We start from the raw sequence: 19316 nt of genomic DNA, 5'->3' as shown, positions 1-19316 counted from the left end.
AGCAGGTATCCAGTGTTTCTTGAAACAAGGAATATTTTTTCCCAAGTGTGATTTCATGTATCATCTGGTTATTTTCACTCTTTAAGTATGTGTGCGATAAATTAACATTCTTCAACTACTTTATTTTTTTTTTTAGTTTCCTTATTTATTTATAAGCTTATTTATTTATTTTGAGCGAGACAGAGAGAGTGTACAAGGGAGGGGCAGAGAGAGAGGGAGAATCTCAAGCAGGCTCCGTGCTATCAGCTTAGAGCCCGACGCGGGGCTCAAACCTACAAACTGTGAGATCACGACCTCAGCCAAAATTAAGAATAAGAATCAGACACTCAACTGACTGCCCCTTAAGGTTTATTTATTTAACTAATCTCCACGCCTAATGTGGGGCCTGAACTCATGATCCTGAGATAGAGAGTCACATGCTCTTCTGACTGAGTCAGCCAGGCGCCCTCTTCAACTACTTTAAACATCATAGTTCTGGAATTACTAGTTATTACATATTTAAATTATTTGATCATGTTCATTGTAGCCCTTAAGCGTTTTGTCAGTAGGACTTTTCTATTACTTGACGCTTGTTGCCAAGATTTAGACTTGAGACACTACCTCTGCAGTTGAAACGCCACGGATCTCAGTACTAATTCCGTCAGCCTTTTGCTAATTTACCCGTCAGGATACTAAAACGTAGTCTTAAAAAAAAAATTCTACCACTTGTTTTTACTCTAACTCTAGCATAGCCCCTAGGCTCAGATACTGCCAAAAGAAGAAATAAAAACAGGTCCTCTGTGAAAGATCTAAGTGAAAAGTACATGAAGCGAAGTTTGTGTTTTCACCAAGTCTTTATGCACTAAATAAACACCTACCGAGTGCCGGGCGCCCTTTGAATTACTGTGGATACAGCAGGGAGACTGGATCCTCCACAGGATGGATATGCTTCAATCATGAATAATAAAGGACAGATTATGAGGCACCTGGGTGGCTCAGTCGGTTGAGCGTCCCACTGCGGCTCAGGTCACGATCTCGCGGTCCGTGAGTTCGAGCACCGCGTCGGGCTCTGTGCTGACAGCTCAGAGCCTGGAGCCTGCTTCGGATTCTGTGTCTCCCTCTCTCTCTGCCCCACCCCCGCTCATGCTCTGTCTCTCTCTGTCAAAAATAAATAAACATTAAAAAAAAATAAAGGACAGATTAAAAATTCACGACAGTCACCACTTTTAAGAAAATATGATTCACCTATTATGCAAATTCACAGAATTAAAAAAAAAAACCCATAGAGCACTATTTGTATTACAAAATAGGTATTTGTTTCAACTCACAAAGGACACATGAGATTTCGTGATGGGTTGATCTTTCCTACTGAGTTTTTAGAATGCGATTTGATTGGGAAAGACTCCATCTACATGGTTTTTCAGAAATATTGCTGCATCTAGAAAAATGTTGGCCTACCTGTTAAATATTTCTCACATTCCTTTCTATTCCCACTGAGGCTGATTCATGTGATTCCACAATCACATTTTTCCTGGATGATTAGAATCTTCTACGGCCCCCAAAGCCGGTGTTTTTATTTAAGTTGTATCTTTTATCTGAGAATTTGAATTCTCTGTAAAACGTGCATCTCACGTGTACCTAAACCTTGGTGAAGATTTTAATCTTGCTCTCTCCGACCACTGGCATAATTTGAAAAGCGAGAATAAAGGGTTTTCTCTGACAGAATTTTTATGGATTCGTTTGGTCCTTAGGTCCCATCAAAGGGAATTTAATTATTAGAAAAACTAGAAGTTCTCGAGTATCGTACGGCTCTGGGTCTTGGTCCCTGCGGCTGAGGAGATATGAAGTCTTCGTGTATCTTGAGTGATTTTCCTTTCTTCCTTTTCCACTCTTATTTTGCCAAGTGCTTGACATTAGCAATGCCCTAGAGTCCAGACCACAGTCCTTGGGACTTTGACTGCCACAAGAAGGCAGAGATCAGTTGGCTTTGGGCCCATTCCTAGTGCCTAAATTGAGAAATTTAATGGTCTCTTGGGACCTTTATATCTTTGCCCTTAAACTTCTTTATTCATTATCTTTTTGAATGCATGTGGCTGCTGTGATTTTTATTCACTTATAATTATCTCTTGGTCCCATTAAGCCTTTGTCAAGAAGAGGATGATTTCATTAATAAATTGTTCGGTAATCTGTTTATTTATTTTTCTTCCAAACTCAGGGGTCTCTTTAGAAATTGTGATACTTTGCAGTACCTCTGATTGACTGGGCATGTAGTTGGAATGTGGTTGGCCCTTGAAGAACACTGGGGTTAGGGATGCTGACCACCCCCCACCCCAGTCGAAAATTCAGTTACAACGTTGCTTCCTGAAAACTTAACTGCTAATGGCCTACTGTCGACTGGTATTGTTCAAGGCTCAACTGTAGTTTTCTAGCAACTGATACACTGAACCCAGGCCTTAGTTGTAATTAATTGGGTTTAGAATGTACTATGTCTTTACCTAGCCTAAGTTATTTATTATTGTAGATAACTGCCACACAGATTGAAATCCTCAACTTGAGCGCAGTTAGTATCATGCTGTAACCAACTGAACAAACTTCGATGCATTTGCAGTGAACATTGTTCATGCTAGGACTCTGATGTTCTACTTTGGGATCTGGGGAATTTACTCTGTGCAATTGAAAGACATTTTTGGGGGTGCCTGGGTGGCTCAGTCAGGTAAGCATCTGACTTTGGCCCAGTCATGATCTTACGGTTCGTGGGTTCAAGCCCCGTGTCAGGCTCTGTGCTGACAGTGTGGAGCCTGCCTGGGATTCTCTCTCTCTCCCCCCCTCTCTCTGCCCCTCCCCTACTTGCATGCTTGTTCTCTTGTTCACTGTCTGTATCTCAAATAAATAAGCTTTTTAAAAAAAATAATTATTTTTAAGATGCCTTTATCAAAATTAAGAATGTGTTATTCTTTTCTCTTCAGTCATGAAGGAACACAGTGTGGAGTTATGTCACTTTAACATAATCTTGTGCTTTTTCCAGATAGCACTTGAAAAAAATGAAGGTGCTATATTGAGCTTCACTGAGAACTTTATGAGTCTGCACCAGACCGTGTCTTATAGTTAGTTACTCTCCAGTCACATTCAGGTTGTATTTGTTATATAGCCTTCTTCTACCTAGGTGATAGGTAAAAGACTCCGTTTCCTAAGAGAAAAATGTGTTAAAATGCAAATATTTGAAATCTCCTAAATGGCTAAGAAGGGCAGAGAGAAAGTGAGTACTTAGGGAGAAATTTTGAATTGATTGATATTATATCTGTCTATATAGATACAGGTTCTGTGTGTGCGTGTGTGTGTGTGTGTGTGTGGTGTGTGTGTGTGTGTTCTACCATCTATACTTCCTGTTTCTTAGCCCTTAGAAATTTGGATTTAGAACTAGCTTCCTGTTGTCTTTTGCTCTGCCTTTAGTGACTGAGTGCTTACTGTGTGCCAAGCCTTTGCTAAGCAACTTACGTGCATTATCTCATCAACTCATTTCGATTCTGTGATAATTATTATTTTTATGAATTTTATAGATGAGGAAACGAAGAATCACATAGGTTGTGTAACTTGCCCAAGGCTACACAAAGCTAATATATGATGGAGTTGGAACTCAAAGCATATATTTTTGCAACTTCTCTGCTGTATTATAGGATTTCTCTTGCGAAGCCTCCAAACATTTTTTAGGAGGCTTTTGGCATATCTGAAATGTTTACAGAGCGTCTTTCCTCTGTCCCACGGTGTCCACCAATTTCCTTCTCTTTGTGGTAATGTTTGTGTGGGACTCTCCAAGCCTCCGTACTGCTGATTCTGCTCTGGAGACACAGCCTCCATGTTGAAGCCATCCTTACGAACAGCGTGGAATCTGTTCCACCCAATGCTCTGACTACTCCTCAGGGATTTTTTAAAGATTTATTATTTATTTTTGAGAGAGAGAGAGAGAGAAGGAATGCGGGAGAGACAGAAAATCCCAAGCAGCCTCTGCACTGTCAGCACAGAGCCGGATGCAGGGCTCGAACTCATGAACCGCAAGATCACGACCTGAGCTGAAATCAAGAGTCAGATGCTTACCCCGACAGACACCCAGGCGCCCCTACTCCTCAGGGATTTTTAATCTTGAGTGGTTTTCGTAGGTGGTTCTCCCTCTTACGCAGATCCTTCTGGCTAGGACACAGCCGGAATCCAGTCAACCAAGTGTCTGACTCCATGCTGGGCTCAGAAAGGTCCCTTGCCCCTCGTCAGGAGGCACTACATGTGGACCAGGCCACTGAGCCTTTGCCTCTCTGCTTGGGCTGAGTTCTTCTGGAGGCTGTGCAGATCTTTCTGCAGTTAGACCAGTGGCAGGCTTGCCCTGCAGGACGTCCACACAGGCCCAGGGTGTTTGCAGCAGAGGCTCCTCGCCGGTGCCTTTCTTTGGCCCCTGCACCCCTGCACCCCATTGGCCGAGGCCCTGTGGCCCTGTGGCCTTGCCGTCTGCCTCTAGAGGAGGTCCAGCCCTGAACTTGTGGGGACTTGCTCTTCATCAGCTTTCCACTGTTAGGAACTTAATTTTTTCCCCCGGTGCCTGGCAGTGTAGAAGAACCCTGGTGAGAGTTGCTGAATCGTACATCGTGGAGAAGGTAGAGAAAATCTTGACAGTACGTCGAGGCGACACCGATTGCGATCAGGCTGTCATACGTGCACTTCAGAAACAGAACATGCCGGGGGGCAGTTTCTCGTTCTCCCTTCAGACCGTAGCTTCGCAGCCTCTTATCAGCACTTTAGAATCTCCAGATCTCTGGAAACCGAACGTTTTTTTCTAAGCTTGACACAAACTCTTTTGGTTGCAGAATTTGACCGGTACTAATGAGAGCCTATTTTTAGGCACGATCCCACTCGGTGTGACTGATACGTGTTTCACTGCAGAAATACTGATGCGTTTGGTTACGGGATGCTGCCCGGGGCCCTGCCGGGGCTGGGAGACGATATAAAGTGTAGGCATTGTATTCATTTTTTTAAAACCTGAAAAATTCTCCATCTGAAACACATCTGGCCCCAGGGGTTTTCGGTAAGAGGTTGTGGGCCCGTACAGTATTTTATCTCTGAAATTTTCTCTTACTCTTGTAAATACTAAGAACAACAGAACACGTTTTTAGTTCTTTAAGTATTTTGGTACATAGAGCTAGTGGTTTGCCACTTAAACACCTTCTTTCAAATTCCTTTTTTTAATTTATGCTAGTTTGGACCTGGCCTCCCCTTTACTGAGGGGTTCTGGGTCTGTAAACTGGCTCAGGGTTGGAATTGATCGAGGACATGTGACTTTATGTTTTTATGACTCAAGACTTTAATTCACTTGACCTACAACTTTTCTGCTTATAAAGATCAAGTAAGGGGGGGGGGGGGCTCGGTCGGTTAAGCGTCCAACTCTTGATTTTGGCCCCAGGTTATGATCTCACGGTTCGTGGGTTCGGGCCCCGTGTCGAACCGTGGGATTCTTTCTCCCTCTCTCTCTCTCTTCCTCTTCCTCTCTCTGCCACTTCCCCCGCCTCTCTCTCAAGAAAAATCAAAACAAAACATTAAAAAGTCTTTACATGTCAAGTAAGAATTGAGGAGGCTGCCCGTCTATATCTCTTCTAGGAACACCACGATCATCCAGCTAATGCTGCAGGTCTGTGCAAAGCTGGCTGTTCTGATTCTGCCCTCACTCCACAGTGTTCAGGTACCCAGACCCACCTCTGCCACTTGGCCCCTGCCACTCCAGGAAGCACTTCCTTCCATCGCCTTTAGGAGGCACTGTTCCCACCGAAGGGCTGGCTTACAAAGTAATCACAGAGCTTTTCAGGGATGCTGGGGCTCCTCCCAGAAATTCATTTCTCACCATCATGGGGAAAGGTGTGTCTGCTGGACCCTCCCGGGGGAGTGGGGGGGGTGGGGGGGGTGTGAGTAGGTCTTAAATGACAAATCCACTCTAACGTTCCAGTCTACCTAAGCCTTTGAATCCCTTCCTCTCTGTTAACCCAAGACAGGCCTGGCACTCCATGTTCATTTGCTGTGGCCACTTGTGATCCACGTTTCAGCCAAGGAACCAACTATTAGAGCTCTTCGTGACTCTCTGAGCTGCCACACGAAATGCAGAACCTCTGTTGAGTGCGCCCATATCAATAAATTTGGCCTGATCCAGTTTTGTTTCTTTTTCCGTTCTCCCACACGCAGTCCCTGGATTTCTGTCTGTATAAATGAGAAAAATCCAGTAGTTCTTTTGGAGTGTAGTGGGTCTCCTCGTGGGTCATGCTCTGTACCTCCAGGGGCCTTCTGTGACTTGAGTCTGGTTCTAAATCTGGAAGCACAGAGGAGTGGTGGGGGTGGGTCCCGAGGAGAGTCGGTGTCTTTCAGGGCAGCTGCCTCAGAGAGGCCATCACCGTTTTCTCAGGTTAGTCTGCTCAGACAGGTGTCTTCTACCGAGAGAAGACTCGTCGGTGTTCAGGGGTTCAGTGTCTCCACCTTATCAGAGTCTTCCCACAGCGTCCCCGGTTTTCAGGGTTCTAGTCCTTTCTAGTCAGTGCTCTCACTTTAATAGATGCCCTGTGAGGTTAGGAATTCTGTCTGCTTTGTAGTTCAGCCCCTCTCAGGATGAGATTCTGGGCTTGGTGTCCTCAGTCTCAGCTCTGTGGCTAAAGCAGATAAGGGTCTCTTTCAGGATAGAGAAATTTTCTGGTCATTTGTTCAGAAATGCAACTTGGAATTTGGACCCCCTCTTTCCCACCTTATCTAGTGACCTTAGGAACAATCAGCCGATACCATTGTATTCATTAGTTTGATGAATGTTCAAAGGTATTATATACTTGGTGACCCAGAACCTTGCCTTTATAAGTGTTTGATTAGTAGGCTATCCAGTGGTGATGTTTACATATCTCTTTGACCATATCGTGCCATGGACTATCGGTGTTCTCTTTACCTACTGGAAATTGAGTCATTTGTGTCTTTAAATCTAATCACATTAGAAAGCCAATTCCAGACACCCCAGGATCAGATTCAGAAAACTGGGCCTTGAGATTCTGTTAGTCGAGAACCATTCTCTGTACCCAAATCTGTATTAGTGTTTGAGAAACAGAACCATAAGGATGGATGGATGGATGGATGGATGGATGGATGGATGGATGGGTAGGTAGAATAGATAATTTTAAGGAAATGACTCACACAGTTATTATGTAAGCTTAGTAATCCCTAAAATCTACAGGATAGGCCAGCAGGGTAGAGAGTCAGGGAACTAGTATAGTTTGAGTCTAAGGGCAGTCTGCTGGTAGTATTCTTTTTCAGGGGTGGTTAATCTTTTGTTCTTTTACAGCCGAATGGATGAAGCCCCCCTACACTCTGAAGGATAATCTACTTTACTCAAGTCTGCCAGTTTCAGTGTTTCAAAAAACAACTTCATAGAAACCTCCAGATTAATCTTTGGCCAAAGATTATTGGTCCAGCTGGTGACCCAGCCAAGATGATACAAAAAAAGTAACCACCCACACCAGGAATGAATTATACACGATAGGCCGTAGGTGGAAATCTCAAATTGTTGATGTGGCCGGGTCGCGAACAGTTCTGTTCTTTGCTCTGTTTCAGTACTTCCTGTTCACATCTCATGCCATGATGTCTGACCTCTCACCCATGCGACACTTTGATAAAGGCCACCTGATATCGCCAAACCAAATGACCTGTTGCAGGCCTTTTCGTTCTGGACTTCTTTGCTTTCTTTGATGTTGTCAGCCGCTCTGATCTAACTTCCTCGGTCTTTGAGACGTCGCTTCGGCTTCTCATTGCTCTTCCGTTCGGCCCAAGCCTTTCCCTCCTCTGGTGCCCTGGCGTTGATTTTCCTTCGGTTCTGCTCTCAGCCCTCTGGTAGTCTCACCATGTGCTCATCTTTGGTGACCTTCTCCTTTCGTTCTTTCTATCACAACCCATATTCGGTAGATACAGGCATTCCATTAAGGGTTTGTTAGGGAAACGGTGACTCCCAAATGTGTCTTCATCACCCTGAACTGCAGACTCTTGGCCTTGTCCACATACTTTCCTCAGAGCATCCAGAGGCACCCCGACCCTGCATGTTGAAAACTCAACTCCACGTATGTCTCCTTTCCCACATTGCACCTCCACTCCACAACCCCCCGCCGCATTGTTCTCATTTCCTGCTGTCCCATTTGCTTTTCCCTCAGTCGCCCAAGACAGAAGCTTGAGCATCATCTTAGAATCCTCCCTTTCCCTCCCCCACCTCCGTGAATGTAATCAGAGTCTTGCCAGTGTTTTCCTTCTATTTCTGAATTCATTTCTACCTTTCCAGTGTGCTGGGACAAGTCCCAGTCATTTTAAGTCCAGGTTACCATGAGAGCCTCCTCACGGGGCTCCCCTCCGCGACATGTTCCCCTCTGGTCGACCCTCCCAGCTGTTGCCAGAGGAGTTTTTCTTGGGCGGATGCAATCAGGCCACTCCTGTGCTAAGACCCTTCATCCCTATCATCTCTGGGATGAGCTCAGGTCCTTAACTTGGTTCCTACGTCCTGCCCTCATCTGCCCTCATCGCCTGCCATTCTCTTCCTTGCACTCCACTGATCACGTTTGCAGTGTTTCTGCCTGATACTCATTTTGCCTTCTTGATTTTGTGTATGATATATTCAGTCTCCCTCTTGATTGCCCTTCTCTGTATTTGTTTACCTGGCTGACTCCTCTGTAGCCTTTCCATCTCAAGTGCAATGTCATCTAGCAGATATCCCCAGGTAAGGCCAAGCACCCTGCCTCTAAGCTTCCTTTCTATTGCTTTATATAAGATTATCTTCTTATAAGATAGCTTCTCCAAATGCAGAAACTGTGTCTTATTCATCTCTGGGTCTCTGACATTTAGCACAATACCTAGACCATGGGAAGCATTTAGTAGATATTAGGCGAACCATTAAACTGAACCCCAGGTGGGAACTGTAAACATCAGAGCAGAGAGTGAGCGAAAATAAGGAGGCAGGTCCTCCTAGAACTTGGGACCTCAAGATCCAGGGAGCAGTCAGGCCTTAGTCCAGACACGACTTGACAGTGATATGGCTCAGGGGGAAACCATCTAACCAAGCTCTCAAGGGCACGATATTCAGTAAGAACATAATGTCAGCTTATTAACTTAAAGTAAGCGTTATAAATGCTGGGGCGGGGGGCAAAGTGGTTAAGTGGATGGGGTTGGTAGTGCATTTTTCTCCCCTGTGTAAAGACAGACTGTCCTCACAAGATAGTCCAGGGAATATGGGATCATCAGAGTGACCACAGTGGCTACAGTCGTCAAGTGATGGTAGCCTGAAATAGCTTTCTGTCCGTGGTAGGAATATATATATATATATATATATATATATATATATATATATATATATATATATATAAAATGAACTGACAGATGCATTGGACTGGTTAAGTCCTGCTCTTCACTGGCCAGTGCTGCCCCGCACTGACCATTACACCTTAGACATGAAGAGACAGCCTAGAAACCTTGACTGGGCTTTAGAGTTTCCTGTGTCTTGAGAGAGCCCCTAGACAGGGAGCCTGTCGCATAGAGTGGATTCTCCACGGGTGAATAGTATCACCCGTTGAGTGTTGATGCTTCTCGTTTCAAAATTCGTTAGCCTCTTTGTTTTTCTTAATCTGTTTTTTTATCAGGTTTTGAGGTATTTACTACACCAACATAACATGGAAAGAATGTTGGACACAGGCGTGCACAAAAATGAACACACGTGTGGCGAACGCCCGTGGCACCTAGCAAGGCAATGGCCCCAAGTAAAATGAGCATAAAACTGCCAGCCCCATTATTGCTGATGTCCATAGCTCTCGTGTGTAACCTCCCTACTGTTTATAACAAAATATATTATTTTTTTCCTTACATGTCTACTCTTTCTTGGCTCTCCCACTACAGTGTAAATCTACACTGAGGCCCAGAAAAGAACCTGAAACGGTGGGAACCCAGTAGATGTCTGTTGAGTTGTGGGTCACCATATAGCAACGTGTTGCTATATACTTGGTTCAAGTAAAGTTTTGAGATACAGGAGCTTTCTGAATATCTAAAATAAAAATTAAAACTCTAAAATCGGGGCCCCTGGGTGGCCCTGTTGATTGACTCTTGATTTCAGCTCAGGTCATGAACCCAGGGTCTTGGGACCCCTGCGTTGGGCTTTCTGCTGAGTGTGGAGCCTGCTTAAGATTCTCTCTCTCTCTCTCTCTCTCTCTCTCTCTCTCTCTCTTTCTCTCTCTCCTGCCTTTCTCCCTGAGCGCACACACTCTCTCTCTCTCTCTCAAAAAAAAAACTGTCTAAAATTTTAAGGTATAATTTACCTTATAAAAGCATAGAGTTTGAGCTCTGAAAGTCTCAGCAGGTGCTGCCTGCCTCTGAGCGTTGCCATGACACCCCCCCCCCCACACACACACACAAGGAGCCCCAGGGAGCCTGCTGAGCAGCTTTCTACCTGGGGAACAGGCCGGAGGGCTTGTTTTGTACCTCCCTCTCAGGGAGTGTCTGCATTTTCCCTTCATTTGTCATATCCCTGTTGACCACAGTCACCTGCAGGGAGTTTCCAGGCGCGTGCTGCCTCTTGACGAGTTGTGTCTTACGGCTCTGAACATCTGCTCTGACCATCTGCCCTACCCGCTTGTCTTCCCCGAACCTCGTCAGTACCAGAAAATGCACCAGCTCCAAAACCTCCCCCCGTCGGTCAAGCACCCTCCTCGTCTTCGAGTCTGACTGCAATACTTTCTGGAACTCATTACCTCTGATGCTTCCCCATTTTCTTATTTACGTGAATCACTTCCTGGCTGCTCCTCTCTCCTTCTCCAGCCTGGAGTCTGTGATCCATTGTTAGAATCACTTCCTTGCAAAAATTCCTGCCTCCTTTGCCCTTCTGTCCCTTCATTGTGTTGGGTGGGGAATACAGCTTTGGGGAAACCCGAAGCTCTTTTCGTCTACCCAGAGCTTTATTGCTTTAGTTATTGCCTGTCTTTGGATCATTCTTCTTACAATACACCCTTTCGCTACCTTTCCAGGCTCCGGCTCTCAGCAGAATTTCTCAAGGACTGCCTGTGCTCCTGTCTCTGCACACACTTCCTTCCTTCCCATCCTGAAGTCCAACCTTGTCACAGCTGCTTCCTCCTCATACAGACTTCTCCTGTCAGGATTGTTCGTGCGCTCCAGGCTGCCAGTCCCTTTTTACCCTTTGCTGTGGTCATCTTCTGAGACCTTTCTGCCACTCCCCTTCCCTTGGCTTCCTGGCACCCCGTTCTCTGGTTTTCTTCCCTTCTCACAACTTGCCCCCGTCTTCCCTCCATACCTGAACTCGACAGCTCAGTGCTCCTCATCACTGAAGCCTGGCCCTTATCTTTCTCTACATTATTGTCCAATGTGGTGACATTTTCTTCTGTGATTTAATTTTTTAATGTTTTATTTATTTTTGAGAGAGAGAGAGAGAGAGAGAGAGACAGGATATGAGTGGGGGAGGGGCAGAGAGAGAGAGAGGGAGACACAGGATCCGAAGCAGGCTCCAGGCTCCGAGCTGTCAGCGCAGAGCCCGATGCGGGGCTCGAACTCGTGAACCATGAGATCATGTCCTGAGCCGAAGTCGGACGCTCAACTGGCTGAGCCACCCAGGTGCCCCTCTTCTGTGATTTTAACGACCACCTGTGTATTGCTATCTTCAGAAATGTATACACAGCCAAGACCTCTGTGAGCTTCAGCCCTCCATATCCTGGTACCTACTTGACTCCATTCGGAGGTATGTAGACGTCTCAGACTCAACATTTGCAACAATGCAGGTTGATTTCTCTTCCTTCTCCCCAGCTAAACGTCCAGCTCTATGACCCCCTTTATTTATCCGGTTGTTCAGGCCAGAAACCCAGGAGTCACTCTTGGTTCATTTTTCTTCATTCCCCCGTTCAGTCGTCAGCACGAGGTCCTGTTTAGTGTCCATTTCTGCCTCGTCACCCCACCCCTGCCGCCCAGGCCACCGCTACCCTGTACCAGAACCGCTACGGTAACTTCCCGCCGGTTTCTCTGTTTCTGTCTGTATTGCCCCCATTCTATTTCCCGCACGTGAGCAGGAACCATTTTGCATCAGATCATATCGCTTTCCTTAAAATCCTTCAGTTTGATCAACTTATTTTTGTTTTCCACATAATGTCAAAAACCTTGAACGCAAGTGCCCATGTAAGAGCAGGTTGGTGAAGTGGAATATTACGGGCAGAAATATTAATAATCACTTTCAATAAAAGGTAATTTTCAACTCTTAAAGTAAACATATATGGATTGCCTGAAGGCATTCCGTAAGGAGTCCCATATCAGTCTACCAGAGTCAGAATGGGAACAGTTGTTTCATGTTTTAGAGCCAAAACATTTTTTAGGTGGTGGTGGTAACTTTGAGCCAATGTTTGCTCTGGATCATATGATACAGAATTATAAATGTGACAGAGGAATATCTTTTCCCACTCATTCCATTGCTAGGTTTATGGGTACGTTTTATCACTGAAAAACAGACACTTGGTGACAGTATTCGGCACGATTTCTTATGGCTGTCACAACCAGCCTCATAGGCACACAGCCAGTGCAGTCACACGGGGCACCGCACTCAGAAGGACCCCGCAATCAACTTGGGGTTTAATGCTCTGAGGTCACCATCTTGAAGCTCTTAATAATTTTATCTTTTTAAAAAATTACTTATTTAAGTAATCTCTACACCTAACGTGGGGCTCGAACTCACTACCCTGAGATCAGGAGTCGTATGCTTCTCTGACTGAGCCAGCCAGGCACCCCAGTAGTTTTATCTTTGCTTGTTGTGTGTTTTTTTTTAATGTTTATTTATTTTGCAGAGAGAAAGAGAGCGTGAGGGTGCATGCATGGGGGAGGGGCAGAGAGAGAGGGAGAGAGAGAATCCCAAGCAGGCTCCACGTCCTGAGCAGAGCCCAGCTGAAGGCTCGAACTCACAAACTGTGAGATCATGACCTGAGCCGAAATCAAGAGTCAGACGCTTAGCCAACTGAGCCACCCAGTCCCCCTCCCCAATAGTTTTATATTTGAATGTGTGCTTTAAAATTTTTTTTTAATGTTTATTTTTATTTTGAGAGAGAGAGAGAGACAGAGTGCCAGCAGGAGAGGGGGAGACACAGAATCCGAAGCAGGCTCCAGGCTCTGAGCTGTCAGCACAGAGCCCGACGCGGGGCTCGAACCCACAGACTGAGATGATGACCTGAGCCGAAGTCAGATGCTTAATTGACTGAGCCACCCAGGCGCCCCTTGAATGTGTGTTTTGTACATGAGTCTGATGAGACAGTGGGGTATACACAGGGACTTAAGAGCCTCTGCTCACATGCAGACTTGCCTCTTGCCACCTCCCTGCTTCCCTGGGATGGGTCTTTTTACCCAGCTGCTTTCCAGCACCTGGTCTCCTGGGCTCTGCACGACCTCCCCTGCTCTGTGACCACTGCTCTTCTCCCAGGGAGGATCAATGTCCAGTGCACGCTCTGGGGTATCTTTGGGCGTACGGTGTGGTGACCATTCCCATCCCCCTGTGGGCTGGCCCCACCACGGCGAGTGTGGTGGGTAACTCAGCAGGGACCTCTCACCCTCCTGATCTAGGGTACCAAGCCCTTTCCCACTCCTGGCTTGGGCCCTGCAGAGTGAGTAGCAGATGGCTGCCTTGGGTGACTGGTAGTAAGTGCCATGGGAAATTTCTGGACTAAAATGGTGTTGCCTGTGCTCTGTGTTCTAGAGCCAGCAGTGTGATCAGTTCATTTCTACTTCATCCGGGGCCATTCCCAAGGATTACTCTCCAAGAAAAGCGCTTGCTGTCACCTTCAAGGGGCCCGCCCATCGCTCCCCTCCCGCGGGTGAGGTGGCCACAGATCTGGCTACAGAGAGCCTTGATTTGGCACCTCGGTTTTTACAGCCGGCTCTGTTCTTTGATCTGTTAAGAATGCGGGCCTGCCTTTGATAATCAGCACAGACCCCAGTGGCAAAGAATATAACGGAAACGGTTCACCAAACAACTTTTATCAGCAGCCCAGTTAAGGGAAGTGGTCTTTGTAAAGGATTGTTGAAGTGACATACAGTCCATTTATTTCTGAAGCTGTTCCATGTTTTGTCCTTGGCTTGGCTTTGCACTTGGACACTTGGGCTTAGGCCCCTTGTACAGTTACTTTCTTTGAATCTATTGTGGTGTCGTGTTGCCAGCCAGGGAAAGCTTTGCTTTAGCCACTATATGGACCATATCTCCTGCCTCTCTGTGTTCTATTCTCCTACCCCAATATCGATCTTTATATTTTCCTGATTTCCGTATTTTATTTAATATTTATATGCATTTACGGTAAGCAACATCAGCTCCTTTAGGCAGAGTGTGAGTAAGTGAAGGTAACGATGCCTCTTCCAGTAGTCAGGTCATAGTGTTTTGGGTTTTTTAAAAAAAAATTTTTAATGTTTTATTTATTTTTGAGACAGAGAGAGAGACAGAGCATGAGCAGGGGGAGGGGCAGAGAGAGAGGGAGACACAGAATCTGAAGCAGGCTCCAGGCTCTGAGCTGTCAGCACAGAGCCCGACGTGGGGCTCGAACTCACGAACCGCGAGATCATGACCTGAGCCGAAGTCAGCCGCTTAACCAGCTGAGCCACCCAGGCGCCCCCTTATTGTTTTGTTTTCCAGTGCTCTGATCCTGGCTAACTTGGCCTCTGTCTCTGGATTCTGTGTGAACGATTGCTGAACAGCCTTTACTTACCAATTGCTTTAGAACACCTTCCATTTCAAGAAACAGATCTCATTGAGGTGGGGCTGGGCAGCCTTTCTAGCCTCTCCTTCCGGCTACAACTGGTACACCGTTGCCGAAGTAGCCAGTCCGGCCCACATCACACAGCTAAGGAGGCTGACGCCGCAAAAGTGCCGTGGCAGGTACAGCAGAAGCCTGGGGGGTGACCTGTGTGTGCACTCAAGATGCTTCGAGTGCATTTGGAGGGAGAACAAATAATGCATGAGATAAAGGGGACCACGATTTGGGAGCTCCTTATTGGTACACTGGTTGCTCAGAGAAGGGCGAGGCTACTGTCTGTTTTGATGGGTACTTGGTATAGTCCAGAAGCATCCCATTGCACAAATATACCTAAGTGTCATTGCAGCTGCTTAGTTATTTATTAGAAGTCCATGTGGAGCTTCCATAGGCCAGGCCTTCTTCTAAGCCCTTCAGCCCTGTAATGAGATACTAGCTCATTTCATTCTTGTAATAACCATAGACACTATGGTTACCATAGACACTTGTAATAACCATAGACACTATTATGAGAACAATTTAAGCAGAAGTGGACACACAAAGGGGTCTTTGCGCCAGGTTATACACCATTCTTTGTGATTTCAGGTAGCCCTCTGGCGTCCACAGTGACAGAACACATAGCCACGCTGGTAGTTTTTCAGGAAAAATTGTGATATCCTGTTAAAAACTTACCCTACAGGGGGCACAACTTTTTTTAAAAAAATTTTTTTAACGTTTATTTATTATTGAGAGACAGAGAGACACAGAGTGTGAGCAGGGGAGGGGCAGAGAGAGAGGGAGACACAAAAATCCGAAGCAGGCTCCAGGCTCTGAGCTGTCAGCACAGAGCCCGATGCGGGGCTCGAACCCACAAACTGTGAGATCATGACCTGAGCCGAAGTCGGCCACTTAACCGACTGAGCCACCCAGGCGCCCCAGGGGGGCCAACTTTTGATAAGTAAAACAAGTAAGATCTGTTAGAAAGTGCGGCTAAATAAAGTCCACGGATTCTGTAGGAACCTACGGATAGATGGGCAGTTGGCCTGCCACCTCCCTCTGAAATAAGTTCTCCTATGGGCCTTAATAAAAGTTCTTTTCATGGACCCTTTACAACAGTGGGTGAACATCTATGTGTGTTGGTTTCATTAAATCTAATTGGGAGTGAAATCAGAAGATCAGTTCAAGAATAACTGTTGTGGGCGCTGCGGAGGTGGAATGGATCCCCCTTCCCGTCCCCGCAGTATTGGGTTCAGATGTAGAAACGGAAGGTACCGCGTATGCACCAAGAAGGTATCACAAGGTTTGCTAAACATGTAATGAGACGTCCTGGGAAGAGCAGGGCAGGCTTCCCAAGCAGGGTCAGAGGTGGCTTAGAAGAACAGGTAAAGGGGACTGGCTTCATCTTGACCCTGACCAGATGGTGGGGCGGGGCCAGGGCTGCTGGCTGGGGTTCGGTTGTAACTTCCTGCCTGCTCCACGGGAGGGATCACCTGGGCTTTCTTATCAGCCTGCCTAGGGGCGGGGGCATGGGGCCGGCTTTCAGGCCGTCAGCAAACATCGGACAAAAATGTTTTTAAGTGCTTACCATTGTTTCTGTTCTAGGGCAGAAATGCTGTTTGTGGACTAAAGTAAATACCATGTCACATTAATCTAATACTGCAAATGGAAGGTTCTGCAAACTCTAATATCAAGAATGTTTCGGGAACCTTGGACCCAAGGCCGTATCCTGTATCTTTTAAAAACACTGAAAATACTTGACATCTTTAATACGTTCGGGTTAACCCCAATTCTGAAATACTTGGTATTATCTTGGTCGTTGTAGGCAAAGAAGCTTTTTTTTTTTTTTTTTAGTTTTATTTGTATGGCATTAATGGTTTCTAAGTCTTATCACATTCTTTGTGTATTTATTAAGCAGCTGCTTAATAAATAGGAACTCTTGGTTTTAAATTTAATAAATGGGACTCCTGTTTTACTGTGCGCATCTTAAGTTTTAGGTTCTGGGTTAACTGTCGGGGAGTAGGATCAAATGGGAGTAAAATGCAGACTTTTAGATGCCAGAGGCCTGGGAGAGACTGGGAAACAGTTAGCAAGAGACGTGTTACGGGTAAATAGTCGGAAGACGACATCTTTACCTTTCAGATTTGTGGTTTACTGCAGATCTTTAATTTTGAGACATTTTCTCATGTTTTAATATCTCTGACATTGGGATATGCCTTACAGTTGCTGGTGAGTCAGAACCAGCATTATTCAGTTCCCACTGGCACATGAAATAATGGGTCGTAACCATCAGTGGCATCTTAGAATTGATGAAAGATGCAAATTTGTATAGCTTTATGCCTCTTCTGCAGAAGTGCATTTAAGCTTCAGGGAAAATATCCACAGTCAGAACCAAGTGACAGATGTGATTGTCTTAGAGTTGCCTTGAAGGAAAAGTAGGCGTTGGCTCAGTGTGAGTGAGCGGGAGAGAGGAGCATGTGCAGAGCACGTCGTTGTTAAGGACTGTATTGTGTCGGGGAATGGGCTAGGAGTTCGCTGTGGCAGAAACGTAGGAAGGATCGGGAGTGACATTGGGGAGAGTGATCAACTGGCGGGATGGTAGTCTGGAGCCAGCCTTGGGAGGATGGGTGGGGCCGGCTGGGGAGTTAGGTTGTATCGGTGCGTCCACATAGCCTTGTAGACCGGCTGCCCCTGTTTGCATCCGCGAGGGGTGGGTAGCACTGACATAGTAACAGAAGAGGGTAGAAAATGCAGTACATCAAATTCCATCAGCGGTACAGAGCTCTCCCAAGTGAAAGCAGCTAGCCAGATAGTGCGGAATTGAATGGAAGGGAGAACTTTACCCAGTGGGGCTATTTCCTTCTGCCCCAGGTGTGAGTAGAGCTGGGGTTCGGTGGCTTGTTTTGGAAGCCTGTTTCTGGACTGGTGCTATGACTGAAAAATAGAAGATGGCTTTCTTTCTTTCTTTTTTTTTTTTTTTAATTTTTTTTCATGTTTATTTTTGAGAGAGAGAGAGACAGAGCATGAGCGGGAGAGGGGCAGAGAGAGAGGGACACGTAGAATCCGAAGCACGCTTCAGGCTCTGAGCTGTCAGCACAGAGCCCAACGCGGGGCTCGAACTCACAAACCGCGAGATCATGACCTGAGCTGAAATCAGAGACTTGACCGACTGATCCACCCAGGCCCCCCAAGAATGGCTTTCATAGGGTAGTTTTAATCCAATTGGATGGGAATTTGGAGGAAAGCATGCAGGAAGTAGTGTTTCTAAGCTGTTTTTGGCTTTCTCCTAAGGGTCATTTATTATTCTTATCTTCCTCTAAAATATAACATCTGGTAGAAGAAGGTTTTAAAAAAGTTTTTCAAATAGATTTTTTTTTCTAAGTTTGGAGATTTGATCCCTTATAGGAAATATTTGTTCAGTTTGGGTCTCCAAATAAAAGAGGCACAGAAAATGTGTTCATCAGAGAGCCACTGAGATACAAAGAGAAGACCAATGAGGAAAAGTTAATGGAACCGGAATTAAACAATATAGAAAACCGCGAATTTTTCTGTTACTTCCAGCTAATTTTGGCCTTCATACCCTCTGCTGTCACTGAGTATATTGTTGCACAGAGCTTTGCATTGTTAAACTAGCAGAAGGGACTAGTCTATTAAAAACATTTTCTAATTTCAGTTCACCTCTAATAAAAAAAAATGGACATAGTTCAGAAGTTTAAAAAGAGAGTACTGTACATAGTAAGAAATCTTTCTCTGTCTTCGGAGTCCTTGCTGAGGAGGCCAGTGTTAGTTTCCTGTGTATCTTCCCAAAGACATTTTATTGAGACCTGAGCAGATCTGTAAATTGGTAACATCCCATACCCGCTGTTCAACAACTTGTTTTTTTAAGCAGCAGCTTTATTGGGATATAATCCACCTAGTGTAAAATTCACCCCCTTAAAGTGTAAAATTTGGTGGTTTTTGGTATATTCACAGAGTAGTGCAGCCATCATTGCTACCTAATTTCGGAACACTTCCATCACCCCATGAAGAAGCCCTGTACCCCTTAGTGGTCACTCCCCATTCCTCTCTGCCTGCAACCCCCTCTAATCTACTTGTCTGTCTCTGTGGGCTTGCCTCTTCTGGAGATTTCTTGTAAATAGAATCACAGTGCGTCTAGTTTTCCTTAGCATGATGTTTTCCAGGTACGTCCTTTGCGTATATCGGTATTTTGTTTCTTTTTATGCCTGAAAAATATTGTACCGGACTTTGTTTACCTGTTCGCCAGTTGATGAGCGTGTTTTCAGTTCTCTTGGATGTATACTTAGGAGTAGGATTGCTAAGTCGTAGCAACTCGCAACTCGAGCTGCCAAACTGTTTTCCAAAGGGCTACACCATTTTATGTTCCCACCAGCAACGCAGAGAGGTTTAATTTCTCCTCATCCTCCCCAATACTTGTTACTGTCTTTTTGATGATAGTTATCCTAACAGGTGTGAATTGTCATCTCAGTTTTCATTTGCATTTCTCTCGTGATTAATGATGTTTCAGCATCTTCCTATTGGCTTATTGGGTTA

At 45.5% G+C, this 19316-nt stretch overlaps 1 protein-coding gene and 1 long non-coding RNA gene across 2 annotated transcripts in view; both read left to right on the top strand.

Annotated features, from left to right (window-relative positions):
* The window catches only part of MPZL1 (myelin protein zero like 1), a 63663-nt gene that overhangs the window by 3537 nt on the left and 40810 nt on the right, over positions 1-19316 (top strand). The gene's annotated exons all lie outside the window — the stretch shown is intronic.
* Positions 38-9876, top strand: LOC109250278 (uncharacterized). The gene is made up of 2 exons (XR_008424685.1): positions 38-3083; positions 9657-9876. It is a non-coding gene; the product is annotated as an uncharacterized LOC109250278 (long non-coding RNA).

The sequence above is a fragment of the Panthera pardus genome, unplaced genomic scaffold (assembly GCF_024362965.1).
Source record: "Panthera pardus isolate Hobbes unplaced genomic scaffold, ASM2436296v1 HiC_scaffold_21, whole genome shotgun sequence".
Lineage (NCBI taxonomy): Eukaryota > Metazoa > Chordata > Mammalia > Carnivora > Felidae > Panthera > Panthera pardus.
The sequence above is the reverse complement of the archived record's forward strand: the minus strand, read 5'-3'. Positions and strand labels throughout refer to the sequence as shown.